The following is a 21393-nucleotide window of genomic DNA, read 5'->3' on the forward strand; positions in this document are numbered from 1 at the left end:
ATTTGAAAAGACTGATCATAAAACTAAATCTTACTGTTCGCTTCTCATAAAAGTCCTTCAACGTCACGTCTGACAAAGCCTAGCAAAGTCCAATTTCCTGTTTAAAAATTTACATTTTTTTATGTATGTATGTATGCATTAAACTTTGCTCTAAGCCTCGTGTTTGAGGTAGGCAACATTGTAGATAATATCAATTGTATTGAGCTCATTATTGAGAAAAGAAAAGAGGAATGTGTAGTGCAGAGTTGAGAGAACTAATGAGGAAGTGTAGTTCATAGCTGAGAGAACTAATGAGGATGAATAGTACAGAGAGATCTAATGAGAAATAGTAGCGCAGAGTTATTGGGGATGAATAGTACAGATAAAACTAATGGGGAATTGTAGTGCATAGCTGAGAAAACTAATGAAGAATTGTAGTGCATAACTGAAAGAACTAATGAGGAATTATAGTGCATAGCTGAGATAACTAGTAAAAATAAATAGTGCATAGCTGAGCGAACTAATGAGGACTTATAGTACATAGTTGAGAGAACTAATGGATAATTGTAGTGCAGAGTTGAGAGAACTAATGGATAATTGTAGTACTTAATTGAGAGAACTCAAAGGGAATTGTAGTGCAGAGTTGAGAGAACTAATGGAGAATCGTAGTGCACAGTTGAGAGAACTGATTGGGAATTGAAGTGCAGAATTGAGAGACCTAATGAGGAATTGTTGTGCATAGCTGAGAGAACTAGTAAGAATAAATAGTGCAGAGTTAAGAGAACTAACGGAGAAGCGTAGTGTAGAGAGAACTAATGAGGATTACCTTCTTTTGGAATTGCAGTATGTCTACTAATAAGAAAGTTCCTAACAGAATCGAACATTTTCTTGTTTTAAAATGCGCTCTCTTGAAACTAATTTCTTTTTCTTAATCACTGTCAGTACAGTTTTAATTCTGCCACTCATCATTTCCTGCACCACTCTGCGCATGCGTGGCTCTCTTTCTTCACGGCCTGTACTGCGTCCTCTCAATGACCCGTCCTACCCCCCCCCCCTCCCTTTCTCGCTGGTTAAGTACTCCTTAGAGGAGGCTACCTTCAACCAGATGCACACAGACCTACTCCATTTGTCTTCATCTGGGAGAGAAGTGAGTCTCTTCAGGATCAAAATAAAATAAATAAGACATACTCATCAAAGTTCACTCGAGTGGGGGGGGGGGGGCACATTTTTTTAACGTTCTTTGAACACGTAAGGGAAAAAAAGTGTCTCTCTCTAAAATAATGATAAGAATAATAAGTAAACATTCGTAATGGGAGTTTGGGTTTCGATTTGTGTACAGCTGGGAGTATTCATTGTTCTCAACTGTACTCAGGAGTAGAGTGTACAGATACCTATTATCTTTTCTAGTCATGCATGTTAATCAGAGACTTAAGTTCTGTTAAGTCGTTGGTTTTCCTGGCTGATTCAGGCAACCTATTCCAGTCTCTAATAGCATTAAGAAAAGAAGAAGCACTTCTAAAAATTTGTCCTAGCATATGGAATAGGAAAAATTGTCTTTGTTTTCTTGAGCTGAGGTGTCCCAGACAGAGTGTTTATATTCTAATATTGGTCTAGCCTAGGATATATGGCAGTTTAGTTCCAGTTTGATATATAAAAATTTATTGTAATAAACCCTAATGTTTTGTTTGATTTTTTAAATAATTTCGTCAATATGGGGATTCTATGAAAACTTTTCATTTATTACCACACCTAGATATTTTGAGTTTTTAGTCTGTGTACTTAGAAACAAGAAAACTCACACATAAAATTATTTTAGCAGGCTGTATTTTTGTATTGGCCCCATGACTCTGTTGAAGACTTTCAGGATAATTATCTTAATTGATGCTAGAGTTATGACACCTATAGTACAAGTATTTCTGATTTAATCTTTCTTTATTTTTTTTGTATATTTAGTATGTATATAGAAATATTGTTTCTATTTTAGGGTGCGACCCTGTGCGGCTTCGTTGTTTAAACATGAATTCTGTTCAGGCTCATCATTTTGATAGGGAAAAAAAGTGAAATGTTAACTGTGAGACTCTTAGTGAACAGCTGATGTAAGTACTGACAGCTGATGTAAGTACTGACAGCTGATGTTAGTACTGACAGCTGATTTAAGTCAAGTCAAATCTTACACAAATCAAGAATGAAAATGTCGCGTCATATTTAGATTTGACATTGAACACCTCGTTCTTAGGATTCTTTTAGTGAACTGTTTTATTCAAATGAAAAAAAAAAAACCCAAAGGAAATGAAAGTCCTGTCTGTATTTCTGTGTCTGTGTCTCAAGAGCAGAAGAAAGTATTTTTAAAAGCAGACATTCTTCTAGACTTCTATTTATGTAAACGTCTTGTAAGACTATTTGATAATTCTAGAAACTAAGTAGAAAAACGTTCTCAAAAGAACACAGAGAAAAAAACACCCCCCTCCCCCTTTAAAAAAAATGAACAAAGCGCAATGGAGCCATGCCACTTCCAGGTCCCACTTGAGATCTAGGTTTTAAAACTGAAGTGTCTCTCTCTCTGGAACATTCAGCAATGAGAGATTTTTAAATGTATGATGATGTGGAGGGAAGAGTTGGCTTGAAGTGCTATGGACAGGGGGTGGTGGTGGTGGGGGGGGGGGAGACGAACTTAAAAAAAAGAAACGTAAGGGGAGAAGGGGGTGTGGTAACAGTTGCCACATAATGACAGATAAATGGCTGGCATAGGCGTCGCTTTACTTCCTTTGTAGTGAGGTTCAGGGAATTGTTGGCAGTAAGAAAAGTATTTTCTGAAAATCAAGGAGTTGATACATGAGGACAAGTTGCTGACAGGCTGAACGACCGTGACCTTAAGAATTTGTGTATTTCTGGAATGATGAATTTGGATTTTATAAGCAGATTGTTTACGGGGGGGGGGGGATGGGGTTATTGATTGGAAAATGAGAGGGGGGGATCAGTATTTCTCAGAAATAAAGACGTAGACAAAGTAAGCTATCAGAATACATCCATTTTTAATATTAAGAAACTATCCTATATTCTACTATATTCTCTTTCTCTCTCTCACTAGCGGATCCAGAACTTTGGAGTGGAGGGGGGGGGGCAATTTTTTTCCAAACCCTAAACCTAACGCCCAGTAAACCCTAACCCTATGCATAAACGTGCGTACAGCGGGCGCGCGAGCACACACACACACACACATATATATATACCATTGATACCATCGCCCCCTCCCGAACCCACCAAATCGGCCAACATACTAGAGGGGGGGGGCGTAATAATCTAAAAATAGGTTGAAATATAAATAATTAGTATATATTTTTAACATAAGTAATAAATTCATATACAAATTGTGTGAATCCTATACTAAAGTTCGTCCGCCCCCCCCCCTTCGGGGGGAGGGGTCGGCCGAGTAGGTGGGGGGGGGGGCGATCGCCCCTACCGCCCCAACCCCTGGATCCGCCAGTGTCTCTCTCTCTCTCTCTCTTTATCGATCCACCTATCTATCTATCTATCTATCTATCTATCTATCTATCTATCTATCTATCTATCTATCTATCTATCTATCTATCTATCTATCTATCTATATCTATATCTATCTGTCAGGATTTTAAGTTAAAACTTCATTTGAAAACAGTAAAGCTTTTAAGTGTCTATTTGTTTGGAATTGGACCAATGAGTTGCACTGTCACTTAAACTTGTCCATGTGAATGAATGTATTTAAATCTTAAAGAAAATATTTGAATGGTGTCTGTTCACAAGAGTAGATTCATGCTTTAAAAGACAAACGACTTTTCATTTTATACCAAGTCATTTTAAAACTTTCCCAATAGAGTCTAGTTCTTAAGCTTAGTCTTAGACAAAATAAAAGTTGGCATGAAGATCTAGATGGGCTGAAAATGATTGTGTACATCAAGCAGCCATTTCACATTGACTCATTTAATATAGTTGGACGCTACAAACGCAATCTAAGAAGTTCTGTCGTGATTGAGAAAATCTGTATGTTTACTTATACAGAGGTAGAGAAAAAGAATGTCCGTTTATTGAAGGTTATCATTTCAGTACTAGAATCTTTAGATAAAGTCCATTAAGTGGACAAATCGCTGGGACCATATACAACTCTAGGCCATTTGAAAAGATTTCTGCTAATGGCTGGGAATGAAGCCGAGACCAAGTTTCTGTCTAATGTTACCGGATTGGTGGAGATCATTCTAGGTTGGGGAAAGGAAGAAAACTCTTAATTCAAGCCTCTCCTGACTTGCAGCTATACCCAAATATGGGAAAAGATTCGGAAGTCAAGCCTGATGAAAAATCTAGAGCCGGCGACCCATAGGTAGTTTGCAGCCCACAGTTTTACACCCTAACTATTGCCATTCCTTCGGATAGATCAGCTGAACGGGTGACATCGTTCCGACCTTAGCTAATCCTCAGGCATTCACCTCATTCCCACGGGGTGATCAATAGTCTCTTCGGGACTGAAGTAGGCGGTAGATAGTATACTTTATATTGTGTTTTAAACATCTGCTAGAGTGCTATTACTGCTATTAGAACAAACGCTACTCAAAAAGTCTTTAAATTGTTGAGTTTATTTCACCGATTTTGTTTCTTATTACAAGCCTATTAAAATAAAAAACAAACTAACAAACATTCAGGTTGCTTTTAGTTGCTATTAAGTTTGGGGGAGTACTTAAAACTAAGTAATTGTTTCGTCTTTGAGGATGAATGAAACATCACATAAATCACACGTGTGAAAAACTTACAACTGTCCCTGGAATATGCTAAGAATAGAACGCCCTGTGGCGTAGCTAATCAAGCATGCAGATGTTGTTATGGAGATAAAGATGTTTATAGGGGAATTAGATGAAATAGCACTCAGTAAACTACTCGTAATTAAACCATCCCCCAGCTGAGCTCTACACGCTCCCCCCTTCCTCTAACACCTCGTCACTCCTTCTAGCCGTTAATGCATTCTCACAAACCTGAGTGCTACCAGTGCGAGACACACAAGAATGCTGCTCACACCGGTAAGACACTGAGATACCTTGCAGCAGCCCGTACTGTTAGGCGTTGTTGGCGCTCCAGTATAACAAAACATTTGTGTGTGTGTGATACAATCAAGAAGTATTGTAGCACGCTCAATGTTCCTTCACTTCATTTCATCTGCTTTGTTTTGTTTTGTATCTCGTCTTGCGTCTGCACCTAGGACACGAGTGTTGCTTACCAGAGAGTCTCAACAGGGAGCGTCTGCACCTAGGACACGAGTGTTGCTTACCAGAGAGTCTCAACAGGGAGCGTCTGTACCCAGGAAAAAGAGTGTTGCTTACCAGAGAGTCTCAACAGGGAGCGTCTGCACCTAGGACACGAGTGTTGCTTACCAGAGAGTCTCAACAGGGAGCGTCTGCACCTAGGACACGAGTGTTGCTTACCAGAGAGTCTCAACAGGGAGCGTCTGTACCCAGGAAAAAGAGTGTTGCTTACCAGAGAGTCTCAACAGGGAGCGTCTGTACCCAGGACACAAGAGTGTTGCTTACCAGAGAGTCTCAACAGGGAGCGTCTGTACCCAGGAAAAAGAGTGTTGCTTACCAGAGAGTCTCAACAGGGAGCGTCTGTACCCAGGAAAAAGAGTGTTGCTTACCAGAGAGTCTCAACAGGGAGCGTCTGCACCTAGGACACGAGTGTTGCTTACCAGAGAGTCTCAACAGGGAGCGTCTGTACCCAGGAAAAAGAGTGTTGCTTACCAGAGAGTCTCAACAGGGAGCGTCTGTACCCAGGAAAAAGAGTGTTGCTTACCAGAGAGTCTCAACAGGGAGCGTCTGTACCCAGGAAAAAGAGTGTTGCTTACCAGAGAGTCTCAACAGGGAGCGTCTGTACCCAGGAAAAAGAGTGTTGCTTACCAGAGAGTCTCAACAGGGAGCGTCTGTACCCAGGAAAAAGAGTGTTGCTTACCAGAGAGTCTCAACAGGGAGCGTCTGTACCCAGGAAAAAGAGTGTTGCTTACCAGAGAGTCTCAACAGGGAGCGTCTGTACCCAGGAAAAAGAGTGTTGCTTACCAGAGAGTCTCAACAGGGAGCGTCTGTACCCAGGAAAAAGAGTGTTGCTTACCAGAGAGTCTCAACAGGGAGCGTCTGTACCCAGGAAAAAGAGTGTTGCTTACCAGAGAGTCTCAACAGGGAGCGTCTGTACCCAGGAAAAAGAGTGTTGCTTACCAGAGAGTCTCAACAGGGAGCGTCTGTACCCAGGAAAAAGAGTGTTGCTTACCAGAGAGTCTCAACAGGGAGCGTCTGTACCCAGGAAAAAGAGTGTTGCTTACCAGAGAGTCTCAACAGGGAGCGTCTGTACCCAGGAAAAAGAGTGTTGCTTACCAGAGAGTCTCAACAGGGAGCGTCTGTACCCAGGAAAAAGAGTGTTGCTTACCAGAGAGTCTCAACAGGGAGCGTCTGTACCCAGGAAAAAGAGTGTTGCTTACCAGAGAGTCTCAACAGGGAGCGTCTGTACCCAGGAAAAAGAGTGTTGCTTACCAGAGAGTCTCAACAGGGAGCGTCTGTACCCAGGAAAAAGAGTGTTGCTTACCAGAGAGTCTCAACAGGGAGCGTCTGTACCCAGGAAAAAGAGTGTTGCTTACCAGAGAGTCTCAACAGGGAGCGTCTGTACCCAGGAAAAAGAGTGTTGCTTACCAGAGAGTCTCAACAGGGAGCGTCTGTACCCAGGAAAAAGAGTGTTGCTTACCAGAGAGTCTCAACAGGGAGCGTCTGCACCTAGGACACGAGTGTTGCTTACCAGAGAGTCTCAACAGGGAGCGTCTGTACCCAGGAAAAAGAGTGTTGCTTACCAGAGAGTCTCAACAGGGAGCGTCTGTACCCAGGAAAAAGAGTGTTGCTTACCAGAGAGTCTCAACAGGGAGCGTCTGTACCCAGGACACAAGAGTGTTGCTTACCAGGGAGTCTTTTCAGGGAGCGTCTGTACCCAGGACACAAGAGTGTTGCTTACCAGGGAGTCTCAACAGGGAACATCTGTATCCAGGACACAAGAGTGTTGCTTACCAGGGAGTCTCAACAGGGAATGTCTGTACTCAGGACACAAGAGTGTTGCTTACCAGGGAGTCTCAACATGGAACATCTGTACCTAGGACACAAGAGTGTTGCTTACCTAGGAGTCTCGACAGAAAACTTACGTCTGTACTACTCTGTACTCAGGATCAGCGTTTTACCACCCGCCCCATACATGTGTGACTTGAATAGAGGTAGCTTATTGGAAAAACAAGAAAACATTATTAAATTAAAAAAAGACAATACCTCCATTATTAAACTTGAAATATAATAAAAAAAAAATAAGTATTTGGTTTCATACGGTTATTGAACCCGCGCCTGTCAGATGCTAGAACTTACGCATTAGCTGATTCGGACAGCGAGGAAAGCGTATAAAGGTCGTTACTCATTGGTATGTTGAATATATTGACATCTAGAGCTAACACTAGACCTAAAGTTCTGATTAAGATCCATTTTAGAATATTTAGTAACACCTTTAGGTCTAGAATTGATTGTAAACCAGTAACACAGACTAAAAACGCAAAATACCTAGGTGTTATAATAAATGAAAAACTCTCATGGAATCCCCATATTGATGAAACTATCAAAAAAATCAAACAAAGCATTAGGATTTTTAAAAGAAATTTCTATAAATCAAATAAGGACATAAAACTAAAATGTTATTTAACCTTGGTTAGGCCAATAATAGAATATGTGTGAGCAGGTCAGGGTAGCGATACTGAGTGAGGCCTTTTTGTTATTATCTCCTGCTCAACATTTGGTCAATATTTTACATTAGGCAGGTGGTAGCTCTACTGGGTGGGCCCAATCTGTGCACCTCGGTCTGCGACCAAGGGGCTAGATTCGCCTAAGCAACCAGACAGCACAATCAAACTAAAATTAAACTAAACTAAAAGGAAAAAACTAAAAATAAAACAACCAACTAAATTTATAAAACAACTTATATATATACTTTATTTACATGAAACCAAAACAACAGTAATAAAACTAAATATACACCTAATAAACGATTGATCAATCCTACTTAACTGAACCTAACAAATAAAGCAGCTATTTGGCAAAACTACAACAGTAAGCTACTAACACAGAAATAATGGCAGCTGTACAGCAGCAATAAAACAACAGCTATAGGGCAACAGCTATAAGGCAACAGTAATAACTGCGGCAGACAGTTAGGCAGACAGGCAGGAATTATAGCCTGCAATTACAAATACGTAAAACATAAGACATAATATAACAAAATAATAATGAACTAGATCTAGTCCAGCACATACACATACCTAAATGCATCATGTAAATACTATTACCTTCATTTAGCTAATAAAAAGCCATACATTATTATTATTATGATACCGACTTAAAAGCTTACGCCACAACACACGTTGGGCCAGACAATAATAAACATAAATCTAGATTTGGCTTAACAAAGCCGCCATCATGGAGCGTTGAGTAGGACGCAGCCATCATTTACATTAAAAATTAAAATCGGACACATGCCAACTTGTTAGAACCGTTATCCTAACAATATAATAATATTAATAAAAATACTTTTAAAAGACATAAAATAATAAAATATTTACACATAGTATAGGAAAGCTAAAGCATTAAGGATGGCGCAAGGGGGTGACGCTACCCAAGTCTACGGAACTTCCGGTTCCATCAGAGGTAATCATGGCTAATTAACTAGCCAGTGATGCCACTACACTAATCAGTCTACATCTAGACTAAAGCAATAGATGTACGAACAATCGATATAAACCTAGCTAAAAAAAGTAAAAATAGAAACATTTTCCAACTTACAGGCAGTCCCAGCTGAAATTACACACAAGAAAATAATTATACAGGCACCACTACCAGCACTGACCACTGGTCAAGACCAAAGAGAGCTTAACGTGGTTCCGGAGCTAGCTATAACTAGTCAGCGCGAACATATCGGAGAGCATGACGTCACGCTAATTATCTAAAACTAAACTGGACTACCGATTTCCTTAATTTGTACCTAGCCGTACACAACAATAAAATCTAGCAAATTACTAAAGACACGGACTACACAACATTATATACCAAATTAAACAGCATTAAAAAGAGAATCTTAAAATTTAAATCCTACAAAAATACAAAAAGGAAGATAAAAAGTTATTTCTATTCTAAACTCATATGGGGGCTCTATACCGTTTACAGACCTGCACATAAACTGATATTAAAAAATAACAACCAATCCAACGCAAATGCCTAAGACAAAAATAAGCAGAACTAACCAGGGACAAAAAATAGGAAAGAACATCCACAACTCTAAGGCTAGTTAACTATTTTAAAAACTACTTTTCTTCTACGAGTAAAACACAAATAACAGAAAAAGACTAAAACTAGCAGAAAGTTATAAATAGCGGAAACTACAAAATACTCAGCACTGAACTATATAAACTAAAAAGACACTAAATTACAAACATCATAGCCCTGGCCTATATAAATTACAAATTAGATAAAATTAGGTAAAAAATTAGATCTAGGAGCGCAAGCTCAAATATGCATCCTCTGTTTAGGACCCCTCAACTTAAGAAAACATTTAAAAACTGGAACAGACACAAAAATAGAGCAGTGAGATTCAAAACAAACGAATATTCACATTTGACTAGAGTAACACCTTTAGTAAAATCACTAAATTTAGAAAGCCTTCAGGACAGAAGACTCAAAAGTAAAGTAGCAATTATACATAAAATACTGAACCATAATCTTCAAATACAAAAACAAAAGTAATTAAAATACTCAGAAAACCACCAAGATAAAGGCACATTCCTCATCCCATATGCTAGGACAAATTTGTACTAATACTCCTTCTTCCCTAGTGCTATTAGAGCATGGAATGGGTTGCCTGAGTTAGCCAGTAAAACCAGTGACTTAGCAGAATTTAAGTCATTGGTTAATATGCATGACTGAATTTGCATGATTTGTAGGACGTAATCATCTTCTTTTTTGAAGTAACGTCTGTATAATATAAGAAGATAACTATATTAGATTTACGTAAAAATATAAGCAACGCTTATAAAAGTAAAGTAAAAAAAAGTTTCCCTTTCAGACCTTGTGGCCTATAGGGCAGATAATGTAAAGGTCATCTGTTTCTGTGGCCTACGGTTAACAAGGGTGTCACGTGGCCAGCACAACAACCAACCGCCTTTACTTTTCCCTAACTAATGTCAGGTACCCATTAGAGCTGGGTGGACTCAGAGGAGCCCAAAATTAAAAGCTGAGCGGTAAAGCGCTTGGCTTCCGAACCGGGGGCCCCGGGTTCGAATCCTGGTGAAGACTGGGATTTTCAACTTCGTAATCCTTAGGCGCCTCTGAGTCCACCCAGCTCCAATGGGTACCTGATATTAGTTGGGGAAAAGTAAAGGCAGTTGGTCGTTGTGCTGGCTACATGACACTCTCGTTAACCGTAGGCCACAAAAACAGATGAACTTTACATCATCTGCCCTATAGACCACAAGGTCTGAAAGGGGAACTAGTTAGGCCAGGTTCACATCTAGCTTTGCATTCACTTGCACCTATCCTTTAATCTGCTGCACCGTTGGGGCACTACACAAGATCTGTCAACCTTCTTTCTCCATTCTTATCTCTCATTTGTCTTTGATATAATTTCATTTGGATGTTCTTTCTTAAAATATTGAAGCCTACCTGGGTGGACCACTTCGGGGGCCGATTTTGAGTTTGTGTTTCCACACAAACAGTCTTTTGTAACCTTGTTTATTTTTATTTTTAACTTTGAACATTTAAAAAAATTTTTTTTTACTTTGAAAAATTATAACGATGAAATTAGAGTTTTCCCCGTGTGGCCAACGAGCTAGTAATACTTTTCTCAGCGATATAAAATAACTGTTAAACTTCTAGGAAAATTGTTAGAGCCGCTTTTGAGATCAGCATCCAGGTTCCTGGATAATGGTTCCATGAAGTTTTAATGTGAATAGAGATATTGTAGAAAAGCAATTCGGTCAATTCCTCCTGTTAAGAATCTGATGACATTTGGTATGAGCAATTATTTTACTCTAAATAACTAATGATTGATAGGTTTTAAAAAAATGGACGCTGATGTGTCTATTCAAGATAAAGATTGTCTAGAACAAATTTAATTTTTGAATATAATTTTTCGGAAACTATAACGGTCAAACCAGAGTTTTAAAAGTGTTGCAAATTAGCTAGTAGTTCTTTGCCCCAAAATATACACCAACTGTCAACTTTCTAGGAAATATTTAAAGCCGTTTTCGAGAACAGTGTCTTTCATTGTATTATCTTATGAAATACAGACGTTACTTCAAAATAGAAGATGATTACGTGTGTTTCTAGGTCAATCTAACCATGCATAATTACCAATGACTTAAATTCTGCCAAGTCGTTGGTTTTCCTGTCTGGCTCAAGCAACATGTTAGATGTTCTAGTAACAGTAGGGAAGAAGTGCTTGTACATCGTGTTTGTCAATAAACTCATTAAATAGTATTAGTATTAGCAATAACTTTATTTTAGCCTATATTATCTAAGAATAAAACAAACTATTGTCTGTTCCCTAAAAGTTTTGTGGAAAACAATGCTAAGTATTTATCAAAGTTTATTTATAGCAATATAAGATGATGAATACATTGATATCCATATCCCCAAATTTCATATTACGACAAGATTTTTTTTAAAGTAAATCTCGAGGAACAGGAAATGAAGTCGGGAGTTGAAAAATAAAAAAAAAAAATGCTTTAAAAAGAATCTGAAAACACGGCGGAGTGGGAGACATTTGCTGCTTTTTTACACGTCGAGTGTTTTGGAGTGTATATGCGTGTGTGTGTTTTCAAGGTAGCGACGAGGAAAGGGGAGTAGATGTATTTGGTTGGTTAGGTTGCAACCTGTGGGCAGTTAAGACCAATAGCTCCTTGTCACGTTACTTGTGGTGATGTGTGACTAATGAAGTGACTATTTGCCTAAACTGCCAACAGGTTGCGAACTGTAGACGTCGTGGGCCAGTGTTCTATAACAATTAATCTCGTTTAGGCTGGAGCGTTTCTGATGAAATAATGAGCTGGTCTGTCCTAATAGTTGTATATAGAAGGGAGAGAGGCGAGAGACAGAAAGGGCGTGTTTAAAAAGAAGTCTGCTCAAGTTTACCTCAATAAGAATTTACTACGCCTTGGTCAGTTCAGTTGTACTAGATGTTTGGAGCTACAAGCCAACGACCGAGCAACAACACTCAGTAAACGTTAATGTTGAAACGTAAAGATCAGCCTCTTTCTTAACACAGGATAACAGGGAGAGAACATCGCTCTGCGAGAACATCGCTCTATGATAATATCGCTCTGTGAGAACATCGCTCTGTGAGAACATCGCTCTATGAGAACATCGCTCTGTGAGAACATCGCTTCGCGAGAACATCGCTCTGTGAGAACATCGCTCTATGATGACATTGCTCTGTGAGAACATCACTCTGTGAGAACATCGCTCTGTGAGAACATCGCTCTATGATGACATCTCTCTGTGAGAACATCGCTCTGTGAGAACATCGCTCTATGATGACATCGCTCAGTGAGAACATCGCTCTGTGAGAACATCGCTCTGTGAGAACATCGCTCTGTGAGAACATCGCTCTATGATGACATTGCTCTGTGAGAACATCGCTCTATGATGACATCGCTCTGTGATAACATCGCTCTATGATGACATCGCTCTGCGAGAACATCGCTCTATGATGACATCGCTCTGTGAGAACATCGCTCTGCGAGAACATCGCTCTATGATGACATCGCTCTGTGAGAACATCGCTCTGTGAGAACATCGCTCTATGATGACATCGCTCTATGAGAACATCGCTCTGCGAGAACTTCGCTCTATGAGAACATTGCTCTGTGAGAACATCGCTCTATGAGAACATCGCTCTGTGAGAACATCGCTCTGCAAGAACATCGCTCTATGAGAACATCGCTCTGTGAGAACATCGCTCTGTGAGAACATCGCTCTGTGATAACATCGCTCTATGATGACATCGCTCTATGAGAACATCGCTCTGTGAGAACATCGCTCTATGATGACATCGCTCTGTGAGAACATCGCTCTGCGAGAACTTCGCTCTATGAGAACATCGCTCTGTGAGAACATCGCTATTTGATGATATCGCTCTGTGTGAACATCGCTTTATGAGAACATCGCTCTGCGAGAACATCGCTCTGTGAGAACATCGCTCTGTGAGAACATCGCTCTGTGAGAATATCGTTCTCGCTCTGTGAGAACATCGCTCTGTGAGAACATCGCTCTGTGAGAACATCGCTCTCGCTCTGTGAGAACATCGCTCTGTGAGAACATCGCTCTGTGAGAACATCGTCTATGATGATATCGCTCTGTGAGAACATCGCTCTGTGAGAACATCGCTCTATGATGACATCGCTCTATGAGAACATCGCTCTGTGAGAACATCGCTCTATGATGACATCGCTCTGTGAGAACATCGCTCTGCGAGAACTTCGCTCTATGAGAACATCGCTCTGTGAGAACATTGCTCTGTGAGAACATCTCTCTATGATGACATCGCTCTGTGAGAACATCGCTATGTGAGAACATCGCTCTGTGAGAACATCGCTCTCGCTGTGTGAGAACATCGCTCTCGCTCTGTGAGAACATCGCTCTATGATGACATCGCTCTGTGAGAACATCGCTCTATGATGACATCGCTCTGTGAGAACATCGCTCTGTGATGACATCGCTCTGTGAGAACATCGCTCTTTGAGAACATCGCTCTGTGAGAACATCGCTTTATGAGAACATCGCTCTGTGAGAACATCGCTCTGCGAGAACATCGCTCTATGAGAACATCGCTCTGTGAGAACATCGCTCTGTGAGAACATCGCTCTGTGATAACATCGCTCTATGATGACATCGCTCTATGAGAACATCGCTCTGTGAGAACATCGCTCTATGATGACATCGCTCTGTGAGAACATCGCTCTGCGAGAACTTCGCTCTATGAGAACATCGCTCTGTGAGAACATCGCTATATGATGATATCGCTCTGTGAGAACATCGCTTTATGAGAACATCGCTCTGCGAGAACATCGCTCTGTGAGAACATCGCTCTGTGAGAACATCGCTCTGTGAGAATATCGTTCTCGCTCTGTGAGAACATCGCTCTGTGAGAACATCGCTCTGTGAGAACATCGCTCTGTGAGAACATCGCTCTGCGAGAACATCGCTCTATGAGAACATCGCTCTGTGAGAACATCGCTATGTGAGAACATCGCTCTGTGAGAACATCGCTCTCGCTCTGTGAGAACATCGCTCTCGCTCTGTGAGAACATCGCTCTGTGAGAACATCGCTCTGTGAGAACATCGCTCTATGATGACATCGCTCTGTGAGAACATCGATCTGTGAGAACATCGCTCTATGAGAACATCGCTCTGTGAGAACATCGCTCTATGATGACATTGCTCTGTGAGAACATCGCTCTATGATGACATCGCTCTGTGAGAACATCGCTCTATGATGACATCGCTCTGTGAGAACATCGCTCTGTGAGAACATCGCTCGATGATGACATCGCTCTGCGAGAACATCGCTCTATGATGACATCGCTCTGTGAGAACATCGCTCTTTGAGAACATCGCTCTGTGAGAACATCGCTCTATGAGAACATCGCTCTGTGAGAACATCGCTCTGCGAGAACATCGCTCTATGAGAACATCGCTCTGTGAGAACATCGCTCTGTGAGAACATCGCTCTGTGATAACATCGCTCTATGATGACATCGCTCTATGAGAACATCGCTCTGTGAGAACATCGCTCTATGATGACATCGCTCTGTGAGAACATCGCTCTGCGAGAACTTCGCTCTATGAGAATATCGCTCTGTGAGAACATCGCTATATGATGATATCGCTCTGTGAGAACATCGCTCTGTGAGAACATCGCTCTGTGAGAACATCGCTCTATGATGACATCGCTCTGTGAGAACATCGATCTGTGAGAACATCGCTCTATGAGAACATCGCTCTGTGAGAACATCGCTCTATGATGACATTGCTCTGTGAGAACATCGCTCTATGATAACATCGCTCTGTGAGAACATCGCTCTATGATGACATCGCTCTGTGAGAACATCGCTCTGTGAGAACATCGCTCTATGATGACATCGCTCTGTGAGAACATCGCTCTATGATGACATCGCTCTGTGAGAACATCGCTCTGTGAGAACATCGCTCTGTGAGAACATCGCTCTATGATGACATCGTTCTGTGAGAACATCGCTCTGTGAGAATATCGCTCTGTGAGAACTTTGCTCTATGAGAACATCGCTCTGTGAGAACATTGCTCTGTGAGAACATCTCTCTATGATGACATCGCTCTGTGAGAACATCGCTATGTGAGAACATCGCTCTGTGAGAACATCGCTCTCGCTCTGTGAGAACATCGCTCTCGCTCTGTGAGAACATCGCTCTCGCTCTGTGAGAACATCGCTCTGTGAGAACATCGCTCTGTGAGAACATCGCTCTATGATGACATCGCTCTGTGAGAACATCGATCTGTGAGAACATCGCTCTATGAGAACATCGCTCTGTGAGAACATCGCTCTATGATGACATTGCTCTGTGAGAACATCGCTCTATGATGACATCGCTCTGTGAGAACATCGCTCTATGATGACATCGCTCTGTGAGAACATCGCTCTGTGAGAACATCGCTCTATGATGACATCGCTCTGCGAGAACATCGCTCTATGATGACATCGCTCTGTGAGAACATCGCTCTGTGAGAACATCGCTCTGTGAGAACATCGCTCTATGATGACATCGTTCTGTGAGAACATCGCTCTGTGAGAACATCGCTCTATGATGACATCGCTCTGTGAGAACATCGCTCTGTGAGAACATCGCTCTATGATGACATTGCTCTGTGAGAACATCGCTCTATGATGACATCGCTCTGTGATAACATCGCTCTATGATGACATCGCTCTGCGAGAACATCGCTCTATGATGACATCGCTCTGTGAGAACATCGCTCTGTGAGAACATCGCTCTATGATGACATCGCTCTGTGAGAACATCGCTCTATGAGAACATCGCTCTGTGAGAACATTGCTCTATGAGGACGCCATTCACTAATTCATTCCATACGCTGACCATGTGGTAAGAGTTGAACTGCTTTTTTTTGTAATTACTCATTAGAAGAATGTTCTACTGTCATTACTAAACAACTAAGTTAAAATATTCTTGGTTTAAATGGGTATTTCTAGCGCGAATCCTTTCGGTTGAATACAATCTCTTGGTATGTTATCAAAACTCCATCTCTCGGTAAAGTCTTAGAGTTGTGTCTAGTCAGAGATATGAGGAAAAAAAAATCCTCCCTTGCACTTTGTTTTCTGAAGTGAATGTTAATGTGTCACTTGAAAGTATTTCTTTTACTCTGTCCCACTTCTCTTCCCATGTCTATCACAAGTCCTACAATAGAAGCATGGCTAAATGGACACTTATAATTCGTTGTTTTAACCAAATAGTCTAATGGACCTCATTCACCAATCGTAAACAAACATCATTTAGCCACCTGATAATATTGATAAAACAACGAAAACAACTGTCACGTGATAGCTATTGTGTATTACGTAATTGGTATAGAAGATATAGAGAATCACGTGACTAAATGTGGCTAGTCCCTTTATTTGAGCACACACTTTGAGCCTACCAAGAGTCCTGTTGATCAAAGCCTTGTGAAGTTCTTGTCGTGCTCTCATCTATCCTACGCTAACTGACAAATACAAAAACACAAGACGCTGAAAAACTCAAAGATAAAGGAACGTTTCTAGTGCTCCTTCTTCCCTAGTGACATTAGAATGGGTTGCCTGTATCAGCCTGGAAAACTAATGAGTTAGTAGACTTTAAGTCTCTAATTAACATGCACAACTAGATGGACACATTATTACACGTAGACGTAATTAGCTGAAGGAATGTCGGTAATGTGTAAGTGTTAGACACCTTGTTTATAGTATTAGTTATTTAGCGAGGCACCATAGGAGACGTATATTGAACGGGACTAGTGACGTTTGGGATATTTTGGGTTAGAGACTGGAAATCAGTTAGTGATAGAATCCTCTAGGGTAACGACGTGTTTATTTTGACAGAGACTTTTACTGTGGCCTTTTATTTTATTATGAACTGTTCATCAGTATTATACTATTGTAAACATCGTAATGACCTCGTGATTTGACCATATATCTTTTCATGGCCATTAGTTTGCTGACATAACTTAGTACTAATAGAGTCTCAGTCTAGTAGTATCTATGTATCCCTAATGTGGTTTATCTGGATTGTACTTCTTGTTTTTATTTGTTCTTACACACTTTTATTTTCATCTGCAATCTTTCTCTACTTAATATCATTGTGTGTTCGTTTTGGTTGCGAGACACAGCGACACACAGAAATAATATTTGATGACATCTTGGTTCATTTGTTTGCGAGACACAGCGACACACAGAAATAATATTTGATGACATCTTGGTTCATTTGTTTGCGAGACACAGCGACACACAGAAATAATATTTGATGACATCTTGGTTCATTTCATAAGGTGAAAAAAATGAAGAAACATGGACGAAAGGTATTAGGGAAATAACAGCTGAAAGAGAGAAGAAAGAAAGAGACAGAGAGAGAGAGAGAGAGAGAGAGAGCAAAGAGAGAGAGAGAGAGAAAGTATCTACCGAATCCTTTCAACGCTAGGACGAGGCAAACGTTTTATCAGTTGACAATCTTCACAGTTGCTAATTACATAGACGGCGTGAAAGCAATCTCCCGAAAACTTTACAAGGTACAATACAAGACAGGTGATGTCAAGACCTTTTATAGTCCAATCACGCCAGCTACTCAAGTCTAAGAGTTAACTAGTCGTTGCCTTGAGTTGGCTCGGTGCTAAGTTATTGTTTTTTTTTCTCTCTCCCAGAATTGAATTTCAAAGAGCAATGGGAGGACTGGGTTAGATCAAGGTGTACATTTATTTTTCATAAAGTGAGAGAGAGAGAGAGAGAGAGATGTGAGATTCTGATTCTTTCTAATCTTCCAAAAACCTTCACAGTTCCAGCAGACCTGGTCATGATGGCCTCTACACGTGCCTTTAATCTCCACGCATTAGCTCAATGTATTTATGGCTGGTTGGGGGGGGGGAGTGCTAAGAAACTCTACGAACCATGGAGCCGCTGAATAACGGTACAGACAGTTTGAATTCCGCGCTTGGTACAGGCTCACCGCCACGGAAGACGTGTAGCGTGCCCTTGACGTCAGCCTCCTTGGAAAACATCTCACGGACTTTTTTTTTTTCTTGACGTTCTTGCTGCAGATGGCATTACTCGCGTTGAAGACTCTGGTTTGTTCCGGGTTCCCGGGACCGAAAGAGAAGTCTGTTGTGAAACGAGAGAAGCCGAACGAGAGACGCCAAGAAGCCCAGTTCATGGGGGTGGGGGGTGGACTGAGAAAATTGTGTGAGTGTTTTGGAAAGGGGGGAGTCAGAGGGCGCTGGTTACCCGACACCAGGCACCTGATGTGCACGCTGAAGAGAATGGAAACATCGAAATGTTTGTTCCTCTTGGCAGTTTCAACAACGTCACGTGTTTATGCTGTTGACAATTTGAGATTGTATTCTGCCGGGGAAGTTGTTACTTCACAATTTTAATCGTGCTTCAATGAATACATGCTGACTTATTTTTTTTCTCAATTCTCATTCTGTTCAACTCTATCTCAGCAAAGACTTTCTTTCTTTTCCTTTTTTTTCTTCCTTGATTTCTTTTTTCTTCCTTTCTTTCCTTCCTTCATTTTTCTTCCTTTCTTCTTTTTTCTTTATTCCTTTCTTTCTCCCCCCTTCCTTTTCGTTCATTATGTTCATATCTTTTTATTATTTTCTACTTCACTTCTTTCTTTCTCCTTTTTCCCTCTTTCTTTTCTTTTTCTTTCGATCCGATTTTAAAGTTAAAATGCTAAAGTTTTATTTTTTAAAAACCTTTACCATTCTTTATTATTTTATATTAAATTATTTCCCCCTCCGAAGGTAAAAAACTCCAACTAAAATGTGCTATAGTAGGTGCAACAATTTTCATTATGGTCATACAAAGCGTGAACTTTTGTTTCCTAAAAACTAAGTCTATATTCTATATGTACATACGTGTGGACACTTGTCAAAGAAGAATTAAAAGTCAATTCGCTTTAATATATTCACTTTGTACTTGATGTGACGTAATGTGTCGCGGAAGTCGTCTACGAGCAACACAAACTGCCTCCTTGTTTATCTTGTGTCTATTCCGAAAGCCTGCGTATTATGTTGTGCTAATGATCACAAGAGAAGAGAGAAACATAATTAGATATGTTCATGACAGATAGTTCCTCATAAGCTCAACAAATGGTCCAATGTTTCAGGTTTTATTTCCTCAACAAGAAGCTCAACAAGTATTCTGCTCACCCTGTGCTTCAAGTAGGCTGCGGGGGGGGGGGAATGTTCACTGCATTACGTTTAAGCCTTTTAAGGGGGCGTGCCGGGGGCGTGCTGGCCGAGTGCTAAGAATTCCAGATTAAGATTGGGATTTTGAAATTGGCGATTTTCGACGTCCCTTGAGTTTGCCCAATTCTAATAGGGAATTGATATTAGTTGTAAAATGGTCAATGTCTTTTATTGGTCATGTTACACAAACGCGCAAAGTATTTTCCTTTTGTTTTTCAAAACATCAAGTGTAAACAAATTTTTTACAAAATTAGTTGTAAAATGGTCAATGTCTTTTATTGGTCATGTTACACAAACGCGCAAAGTATTTTCCTTTTGTTTTTCAAAACATCAAGTGTAAACAAATTTTTTACAAAATTAATTCGAATATATTTAGATACGATAAAAACAAAAATGTGAATGAAATGATCAAACTTATTACTCTGAACAATTCAGAAAAGTTTCCTGCTCTGCTCAAATGTGTGGCATGTGCCTGATGCTGGTGCCACGGAGACCAGCACTGTTGCAAGACAATTATTTCCTTGTGTGTCCTTTGAAATAAAGCAATGAAAAATTAACTTTTTTTTTTTTTTAAGATTCGAAAGTAATTATTTAGCTAGATTGAATTATTTAATTTTAAAGTATTTTTCCAGATCATATTTTGTCCAACTAATACATGTATTTGAGAATGCACCACGCTGCGCGCGCGCGCGCGCGTACACACACACACACACACACACACACACACACACACACACACACACACACACATACACACACACACACACACACACACACACACACACACACACACACACACACACACACACACTAATGATTTATAGTAATGAGGGCAGATTCAATAGAAACAAATATATTGAATTCATTTTCTCAAAGATTTCTTCTCTTCATGTATGCAAACAAGGCTTGAGTGTTTCGTAAGAAGGATAACTTTGTGAAACGTGATCATTTGTATTGCTGTTTGTCTTAGTCTCAATGCTGATAGGTGAAAGAACATTAGTTGCAGAGGAGTGAGAGAGAGAGATAGAGAAGCAGCCATAATACACAGGAACGGAGAGACAGACAGAGAAAGAAATTAAGAATGAGATAGTAAGAGAGAGAAAGAGAGAGATGGAGAAAGAAAAGGAAGAAGAGATCAAATAAGCTACATAAAAAGATTGGGAGAGACATAAAGAGAGAGAGAGAGAGAGAGAGAGAGGCTGATAGACAACGGGAGAAAGAGAGAGAGAAAGAAGTGAAAGATAGATACATTTGTGTAGGAGTGCTGCAGGGTGATCTGAGTACACAGAGATAACAAGAATTATTTTTTGTGTGTGTTTTAAAGATCATTTAATTCAACAACACAAGACAATTCTCTTTAACAAGATTTGAACTAAACATAGACGAGAAAGAGAGAGGGAGAGAGAGAGAGAGATAGAAAGAGAGAAAAAAGAGTGAGATAAAAATAAAAAGAATTGTAGACAACAGTGTATGTGTGTGTGTGAGAAACTAAGAAAGTTAAAAAAAAAAGAGCAAAGGAGAGTGAAGAAGAAAAAAGAAATAGAGGCAAAGAGGGGGGGGTCATGATCTTAACAAGACTGGACAGTCTGTAATGTGTGTGTGAAATCAGGCAGCAATGACTTTAATTAGACTGACATTCTGCTGATCATCAGCGGTCCCCTTTACTTTTGTATATTTATAAACCACTTCAATTTTACTTAAGCAGTGGGGTCACACCCCCGCCCATTTTAAGGATGGACAAAAACCCAACTACTACGCGCTTTTGTGTAGGAGTATTCTAATTCTGACATGAATATTTACTGTTTAAAAGTACTCTGGAATCTAGATACAGACAAATTAGCATACAGCCTTATT

General features: G+C 40.2%; 1 protein-coding gene and 1 long non-coding RNA gene across 3 annotated transcripts in view; one reads left to right on the top strand and one right to left on the bottom strand.

Annotated features, from left to right (window-relative positions):
• LOC106063109 (putative protocadherin beta-18) overlaps positions 1–946 on the bottom strand; it is a 66199-nt gene extending 65253 nt beyond the window's left edge. Inside the window, exon 1 of one of the 2 annotated variants that reach the window (XM_056039720.1) lies at positions 806–946. The gene's annotated coding sequence lies outside the window, so the exon portion shown is untranslated. The remainder of the gene's footprint in view (positions 1–805) is intronic. The other variant, XM_056039722.1, reaches the window with a different exon arrangement.
• LOC129927907 (uncharacterized) overlaps positions 1–20083 on the top strand; it is a 31863-nt gene extending 11780 nt beyond the window's left edge. Inside the window, exons 3-4 of the long non-coding RNA XR_008779560.1 lie at positions 1964–2075; positions 19975–20083. This is a non-coding gene — a long non-coding RNA (uncharacterized LOC129927907). The remainder of the gene's footprint in view (positions 1–1963; positions 2076–19974) is intronic.
• Positions 20084–21393: the final 1310 nt, after the last annotated feature.

Source organism: Biomphalaria glabrata, chromosome 8, assembly GCF_947242115.1.
Source record: "Biomphalaria glabrata chromosome 8, xgBioGlab47.1, whole genome shotgun sequence".
Lineage (NCBI taxonomy): Eukaryota > Metazoa > Mollusca > Gastropoda > Planorbidae > Biomphalaria > Biomphalaria glabrata.